At 44.5% G+C, this 8,674-nt stretch overlaps 1 protein-coding gene across 1 annotated transcript in view; it reads right to left on the reverse strand.

Moving 5' to 3' along the window:
• CAP2 (cyclase associated actin cytoskeleton regulatory protein 2) overlaps positions 1-7,902 on the reverse strand; it is a 74,372-nt gene extending 66,470 nt beyond the window's left edge. Inside the window, exon 1 of the mRNA XM_074828673.1 lies at positions 7,537-7,902. The gene's annotated coding sequence lies outside the window, so the exon portion shown is untranslated. The remainder of the gene's footprint in view (positions 1-7,536) is intronic.
• Between the last annotated feature and the right edge of the window lie 772 nt (positions 7,903-8,674).

Consider the following 8,674-nt stretch of genomic DNA (forward strand, 5'->3'; position numbering starts at 1 on the left):
CTGCCCTGTTTACTGTTAGTGGTATCTTTTTTGGGAGTGCTAAAGGCATGTGGTAATACTACCATCTGTCGTTTCTTCCCCAAAAGAAGTGAAGCCAAAACCAGGTAGAACAAGGCATGCTGAAGACCAAAAATCAGATCTCTTTTCACAGACAGGCCTTGGGAGAACACCACTGCTTTTCTCTCCAATTTGACTGCTGTCTCAAAGCACCATTTATCTATTATCAAGGGAAAAAAAAACTTGTCTGTAGACTAAAATTCCCTGACACACTCATCCCAAATAGCAGCCAAACTGGAAGCCAAAACACACAGGTACTACTCCTGTTATCGTTGTATGTGACTTACAACAGAGAACTGTATTGCTCCATCTCAAGAAGAAACAAGCTGTAACGAGCCCACAGGGAAAAGCAGTATAGTAGCATAAGGGGAAAAAATAAACATATGATGACTTATCAGGCATGTAAAAATGGCAGGTTTCAACACAGGAATGGTGCTACCCTGTAAAGGATAGTATTATTCTGACAAACATCAGCAAGAGATAATAAAGTTCCACGATTTATTTCCTAGCACTCTTAATTTAGAAGAAGAAGAGGCAACTTCTTCATTTATTTTTTTTTTACCCTGAAGTACCAGTCCAAATCCAGTTTGCATCTGAGAAATTAAGCCAGGTCTCATTCACACTTATGATCCAAGATGCTACGGGTCATATTTTGCTTTTCCTCTCTATTCCAAAAAAGGGCAGTTGCCTAAAACAGAATATAGGCAGCAATGCAGCATTTTAATTATATCTAACATCCCTATGCTGATTGGAAAATCACAGTCTTACTGAAAGTATAGCAGCCTGCACAGGTGCTTTCTCTCATAGCCTTTTAATAAATTGCTACTTAGGTGCAAAATAAAATATACAAAAACCTAGATTGCCAGCTGGTACTATCAGAAAGCCAGTCATGCACATTTTGTAGATCCAAAGTACTATGTCCTCTAAGAGTTACTCTGTACAGTATATATCAATATATATCAAGGAAGGGGAAATGCATATGCGTTCCTGAGCATCCCCTTAAATTACAAAAGCGTCTTATGGCACTCCATCTCTGAAAAAACCACAGTCAGCCTGAGCCTGAAATGGCTAGCTTTCCTACACCACCATTCAAACATATGTACCAACTCCAAGCTGGGTTGAACAGGCAGTCCTTTTGCCACCTTTGGCATCAGACCCAAATTCCTGCTGCACCCCATTCTGCTCCAGGCAATGAAAACCCACTGGCTTGAGGCCTCAGGGGTTGCTAGTTCCCAGGCAGAGCTCAGGAGCAGCCTGGTACTGGCTGAGTGGTAACGAGGAGCCCCTGAAGCTATCTGGGTTACTACCATAAAAGATTTTGGGTGGAGAATGCCAAGCAAGGGAGTATTGGTTAGAAGAAAGTGTGTGTTGGTAGACAGACAGAAACATTACCTTGTATGGTTTGTGTTTTGTTTCCAATTAGCTGTATGGGAGGAATGTAAACAGAGGTTTGTCAAACTGATGTCAAATTGGATTAAACCAGAAGACCTCTCAGTAAAGCCCTGTGTGAGGAGAATGATTCAGGGTTCAAATCAGAGCCTTTGGTGACCTTTTTTTTGTTGTTTTGCCCCTAGATCTGCTCCTTTGGAAGCAATGCTCTTTTAAGCATAGAGAAAAAAATATTTTTTATCCTAGTAAAAGATGTATAGTCTTGTATATCTAACAGTATTAGAATTTTGACAACTTTTTTTTTTTTTTTTGTTAAAATGGACAAGTATTATACCTGGAATAGCAAAAAGATGAAAATGTCTGTGTGACTTCTGCTTTTTGGTGGATCGGTGTGCCATTTTGACTGATGAGTTGGTTTGAAGTCTTGGCTGGCTCTAGTATACTCATCATAAAATATTTCCTATGTGTGTTAATACCACTGATACGCTATGAATTGAGTCCGCTATTGCTGTGCATAAGAGTGTGCTAGCTAAACTGTCTTGTCTGTGGGCTTCTCTCTTTGGCATGCCCTCTGAGTTTTTAAAGGGTTATTTTTTATAAACAAGAAAGATTTTTGTGTAGAAGACGAAAAATCAGGTTCATGTTGAACTGCTTCCATTTAACCTAAGTATTTTCCTTTGTCTGACTTCATGCTGTTGGTACCACAAAGCATACTTTTCTGTTTCCATTCTGGTTCTTCCTCTGCTTCTCTCCCTTTCCCAGTGATCAGGCTGTTGTCTACAAAAACATGCAGGAAAGGAATGGAGGCATTTTTGTATCCCACTGTTTAAAAAATATTACAAAACTGCTTTGTAAAACAATCTCTATTTTGACAAGTACCCCTAAGACTGTTGACGCATTTTAGATTTCTTATCGCATCCTAGTTTAGTCCCATAATTATGGATGAGCAACTGCACACGTCAAACTGTGTGTCTACAAGTCAATGTAATAATTGCATGGACTGTGGTTAGGCCTCTGATAATTTAATATGAATTCTTTAAAATATGTCATGTGTTCATGTATGTGCTTAGTATCGTCTGGAGTATCAGTTCACTTTCTAATTATATGTAAGTTCTGTGAAGAGCTCCTATTCCTTGTTGATAATTTTGACTGTCTTACCAATTTTGTGATCACAAAGAACAAGTTCATTATTTAATGATATACTGAAGCAGTCAAGACTTAACTGTCTGTGTAAGCATGATTGACTTAAAATAACCAAGGCAACCCAGTTTCTAAGTACATTCTCTTATTCTTTTTATGCTCCCTTTTTATGTCACCACTGCTCATAGTCTTTTGTCTTGGTTTTATTTTCTTTTCTCCCTCCAATGAAGTGTAAGAGTTTTAGTATCTCTCCAATCAAGAGAAACACAATGTTCTTAGCCACCTCATTTACTATGTATTAGTATGGTGCTTTTCATGTAATCAAGCATCCGAAAGCCCTTACAAGCCATTTAATTACCTGTCACAAGTCCAATTACTGTATGTAAGCAGGCTGCCTTGCTGAACCGAGAAAATACTGCATGCAGGCATTGATTTTATTAAAGAGCTTCAGTTCAGTTCATAACTGAACATTAAGATTCTTTATGCTATGGTTCCAACCAAATTGATTTGCACTGTCCAGAAGGGTACAAAGACAAACCCTTATGGAGTGTTTCAGTACTTCTGGGATGTGAAAGGAGAAAAGCAAAGGGGGAAAGTTAAAACTAAATAGATAGTGTTGCAAGCTCTAAAAGCACAAACGATGAAATGACTTCTGCAGAAAAGAGATGAGACTGTATTCAGTTATTCAGGACCAAGGTTAGTAACAGTTTTGTTTGCTGTGAGGGTGGCCTTTCACAACAACAGTTCCACATCCTACTTCTCATGCATATCCATATTACGCCAAAGCCTGAATAGCTGGGCTTGATTTCAGCCAAGTTAGCTAGCGTTCTTGCTCCTACCAGAACATCCTGCTGCAATTATGATCTCAGCAGTCTGTGTCTGATGGTCTCAGGCTCACGGTGGCTGCCCCGCTCGGCCTGCAGCCTGGGGCCCTTCTTCCAGCATGGCAGCAGCCAGGAGGGCTGAAGCAAACTTTTTGCCATTTGACTACTCCCTTTGCTCTGCAGCTCATTTGTGATCTTCACTGATCACAAAAACTCAAGGCCTTCACCCATCTCCCATTCTAAAATTCAGCCCCCTGATTCAGCAATACTGCTAGCGTTGCAATGGGCTGTGCCTTTGCTTCTGATTCAGGATGAAATGGGCCACCTGCTACTAAAAAAGACCTTTCTATTTCCTGCTATAACCTGGTTACTACTTAGAGGTCCCGAGTTCTAATGATAATCCATGCAACCTTGCTCACTTACAAGATCTGAGACATTTGGCTGTTTATCCCTCCTCTGTTTCAGTGTGAGGTATCGTGAAGCCCAGAAAGATCAAACTGGACCCATCTTAGATGCTTGTAAAGTTACCCCTTTCTGCAATGGTTACTTTAGAAGACCCAGAGCTGTTAGATGAATTACTCTGCTGTTTATTCTCTCTAAACAATGACGGATTACACATGGAAACGTAAATAATACTTTGCATTCCTTCCAAAAAGCAATTAATTATTTAAACTAATACAAACCATAACTTTAATGCATGAGATCTGAGCATGTCTTCTTGGAAAAATATGACACTATTCAGTTACACACTTGAACATTTACCTGTTTTTTTTATATATGCTACAGAAGCATTACGCCTTTGATTCCCAGCATACTACTACCGGTATTTTGGATTTTACAAGCAGTTTCTTTAGCCTGCTGTTCTCTGAAAAATTATGGGTCAGACAGAGCAATTTCCATTAGCATATACTCAGTAAAGTAGTCTCAATGGGACCATTTTAGTAACAAAAAGTCCCTGAAATTTGACACAGTCAGAATACCTTACATACACCGGTGAAATGAAGACAACAGTATCCTATATGTGTATGGACTAACGCTGTGTCTATGCTATAGTCTTGCTAACATAGTGACAGCTATCACAGAGGTTTAAGAAACCCCAAAACCCATACCCTTGCTGAACTAACTGAATCAGCAGAACCTCTGCCATAGATGTGGCTCTGCTTATGTGTGCTTTTGCCATTTCAATGTACACTGCTTAGTAAAGGTGTTGATATTCTGGTATAGTACTAGTGGTGACATTCTGAAGCCTTTAGAGTTCAATGCATTTCTTATTTGAAGAGTCAGTAAACTGTATCTGCCAAAATGACTTGTTTCTCAAAAATATGTGAGGAATTGGAGCTAACTGTACCTCAGGAAGATGACAAGTTCCAAATTGCTCCTCCTATTGCAAAAGATGCACTTAAAATTTTAGAGAAAGGAATTAAAATTATTTATATATATTAGAGGTGCTTTACCAAGCCAAATCTTTTAAACAGTTCATGATAAAACAGCTGAGTAACTGCAATAATTTATACCTGATTTATTGTTTCTTTGGTTTTGCCCCAATAAGCATGGTAAGTAAAGAATGTTCTCTTTCATGTAGTCCAATGTTCTAGTAGGCAGCAACTGCAACTATTGAGTTTTCTGCTGTTGCACATGATGTTAAAAATCATGCAGAACCACAAAGAATATTTCTTTAACATGTTTGGCAGTTCACCATTTTTCTCTCTAGAGTTCAAACCTCCTGCAACATTATTGTCCCTGCCAGGCCACAGATTGAAACATGGAAAGATTATCTATCTGACTTGTTCCAGGTAATGTTGCAAGTCGGTGTCAAGGCTGGGAGCTGGTTTCCAGCCCTCCTTGCTGCACTCTGCTTTTCCAGCACCTGCTAATTTGGATTCACATGAATTTCAGTCTGAGGGGAATTTTCTTTTTTTTTTTTTTTTTTTCTTCTAACTTAGCATCCCCAATGGATTTTACATGGATAATAAAAATTATACAATGAGATTAGAAAATCTAATGATGAGGTGGAGGGTTTAATACATGTAATACATGTAATCTTAGTACCCTTGCTCCTTATGGCATATCAAGAATCCCTTTTCTCCACTGAAGCAAGCGGCATAGCTGACAAAGAATAATGAAAACGTGTCATAGGTTGGTTCTACTGTAATAGTAAATAATGCACATCCTCTTCATTTTTATTTAATTGAGAAAACATATTTTATTCATTACATTTGGAGTTGTGCCTGTCCACCTTCCACATCTGAGCAGCATTTGTTTGAGGGGGAAGACACAAATATGAATCATAAGAATATTCTGAAGACTAGCATTTTTGTTACGCCCAAGACCGAAAAGGGCCATACTGTTGTATGTGCCTGGCTTTCCTACAGAAGGTGGGTTGCCTTTGTTCTTGTGCAAACTTGCTCAAAATAGAATCAAACAGTGTTATGAAATCCTTGTGCAGAAAATGTATAGAATCAGAAAAAAGTTTATTACTATTTGCGTGATTAAAAGGAAATGCTAAGATAAAATTTGCAAAAAAAGAGGATACCCAACTTGCAGTAACATCTCAAAAAGTCAGCTTTGAGAGTACTGTATTGAGTTTCAACACATTCTATCTACCACTTTGTTATTCTGAATAATTTTTAAAGTTACATTTCCGACGTAGGACTAGTTTCCTAATTACAGTTTCACAGAACAATGAAACATGGTAGTCCATGAACCACTGCCACTTTTGCTTGGCTTAGAAATAAATAAATAAAAAATTGTGGTATTGATCCCACCCAGCCCCCTGCTAAACAGACTCCTTCCAACTATTTCCTAATTGACTGGCCCCTGTTAGGTTTTTTCCTGACAACATTTTCCATGACTGGAAAACAACCACATTTAGGTAATGCACATAAAGCAAGGCTTCTTCCCCAGATGGTCTTTGTTTTTAAGACTGCCCCTACGTGTTATGAAATCTGAATTTTACTTGATAAAAATCCTCACTGTTGATCCTGCAATGCTAAGATACAGATCTATAGCAATCCCTGAAGCAAAGGACAGATTTCACATTTTTAGGTGGGGTCACGACAAGTTCTCCTCGGCTTTGTGCTGGCAGCGTCTCTGGGGGAGTACTCCTTTCAGATGTCAAGTTATTGCAAAATGCAGCATCTTAGCTTCACAGTTCATTTCTGCCTTCCTCCTGCCCCCTCTGAACGTCGTCTGCTATTTGCAGAACCCCTTATATCTTTTTATATAACGGAATATATTCTGTCTTCAGATCCCTCACCCTCAGATGCTGTTTAACCCTTTACTCTGGGCTGAAGCCGTAGGCTATTCAGTCACCCCCACCTCATACATACCTCCGGCTCCAAGCGCGGGGGGAACCGAGGACTCGGAGCCCAGCTACCCACCAGCACTACAGCTGCCTCCCTCAAAATTAGATCATCTTACGCTGATTAAGAGAGTTCAAGGCTGGCATCGCTTGACAGAGTCAGGTCTGCATAAACAAGCGGAGGGCATTTTTAATACCCCGTCGGGAAGCTGGGCTGCCAGGATCCGGGCTGGGGGCTGGGGGCACGGCCGAAAGCACCCCCCGGGCGCCATTGACGGCCGCCGCCGGCGCTGACCGCGGGCTTGGCGGAGGAGGTGCGGGTCAGCCCGAAAGAGGATCCCTCATCTGCTGTGGTATTTTGATCGGGTATTCCCCCCAACTCCGACTACTCCCCCCCGCCCCTCCGCGGAACTTGCCACCCGGGGGAGGGGGGGCTCTCCGTGCGCAGCCCGGCGCAGGTGACAGGAGGGAAGCTGAGGGGCGCGGCGGGCTCCGGGCCGGCGGCGCGGCCGCGCCCGCGGGGCCCTGACCCACATAGCGCGCGGGGCACTGCCGCGCAGCGAACGGCGCCGCCGCCCCGCAGCCCCCGGCCCCAGCCCGAACACGTGTGTCCCCCCGTCCCCCCCTCCCCCTTCATCTCTACCCCCCTCCCCAAGATGTCCGCTGCTGCCGCCGCCACGGCCGGGCCCCTCCGCGCCACCGCCGGCGGGAGCGCACCCACCGCCCGGCCGCGCAGCGCCGGGCCCGCCCCAGCCGGCCCGGGCCGGGGGGGTCGGGCCGCTCCCCGCATCCCGCCCCTCCCGCCGCTGCCTGCTCTTGAGTTACCTGTTTTGATGACCCGTGTAGCCTTTTTTTTTTCCCCTCCTCTCTGCAATGAAAATCGGCGGCCGGTCACTCGCTCCCCCCTCCCTCTCCTCGCCTCGCCGCTGCTCTCTCTTCTCCTCCTCCTCCTCCTTCTCCTCCTTCTCCTCCTCCTCCTCAGCGGGAGCCGGTGTCAGTCAGTCACATCAGCTGCCCGGGCAGGCAGGGAGAGAAATGGCCAGCAGCTTCCGGGAGTGCCAAATAAAGACAAGTCCAGAAAGAGAGAGAGACGGTGGCAGAGATGGAGAAAGAAAGCAAAAAGTGGGTGGAGTGTGAAAATGGAGAGAGAGGCAGAGGGAGAGGTGTCTCTCGGCGGCGGCGGTGCGGCGGCTCCGAGCCTGCGAGGAAATATGGCAGTGGTGGAGCATGGCGGAGGAGCAGGGGGGAGCGCAGGCCCCCAGGGTTAGGGGCACCCACGGCCGCAGGCCTGGCGCCCCGCTTGCCATCGGGCACAGTTCAGGTGAGCGGGAGGTGAGCACCCCATGCCACACAGGCCCGGCCCACGCTGGGAAAGGACAGTGGGGCCAGCGTGGAAGCCGGCAGACCCCTCACGTGTGCAGGGGAGGCTGAGGGCAAGTAGTAGTTCAGCGTCAACTCCGAGCCGGACTAAGCTGCACCAGCCCGAGCGCTGCTACAGCTGGGCCCGCAGTAGGGTTACTGCCCTCATGCAGTACGGCCATGAAACCAGGACTTCTCCCAGGAGGCAAACCCTCGTGCCTAGACCTGGTTTGTCAGGCTCTGTGGGCTTCACGCTAGTCCGTACCCCTGCCCGAATGGGAGCACACGCGTTTTGCAGTTATGCGGTGCTCGTCCCTGCGTGGTCCCAAGGGGCATCTGATCATCCAGCTGAAGTCTGCCTCACCTCCCAAGAGGCAAGTGAGCTGGCTTTCTGCACAGAGGTCCTGGGAGAAGACCTTGAATTCACAGCCTCTAAAGGAACAGTTTGCTCTTGAATGGAAAAATAATCGATTAGTTTGTGATAATAAAAAAGACCACATATATTTTTCAAGTCAACCATGAGGTTGTGAAAAAATCAGTAGCACTTTTCCCTATCAAATATATAGCCTCCTTTAGAAGACTTTGTGTTTCATTTCTGATGGTT

This window comes from Strix aluco, chromosome 1 (assembly GCF_031877795.1).
Source record: "Strix aluco isolate bStrAlu1 chromosome 1, bStrAlu1.hap1, whole genome shotgun sequence".
Lineage (NCBI taxonomy): Eukaryota > Metazoa > Chordata > Aves > Strigiformes > Strigidae > Strix > Strix aluco.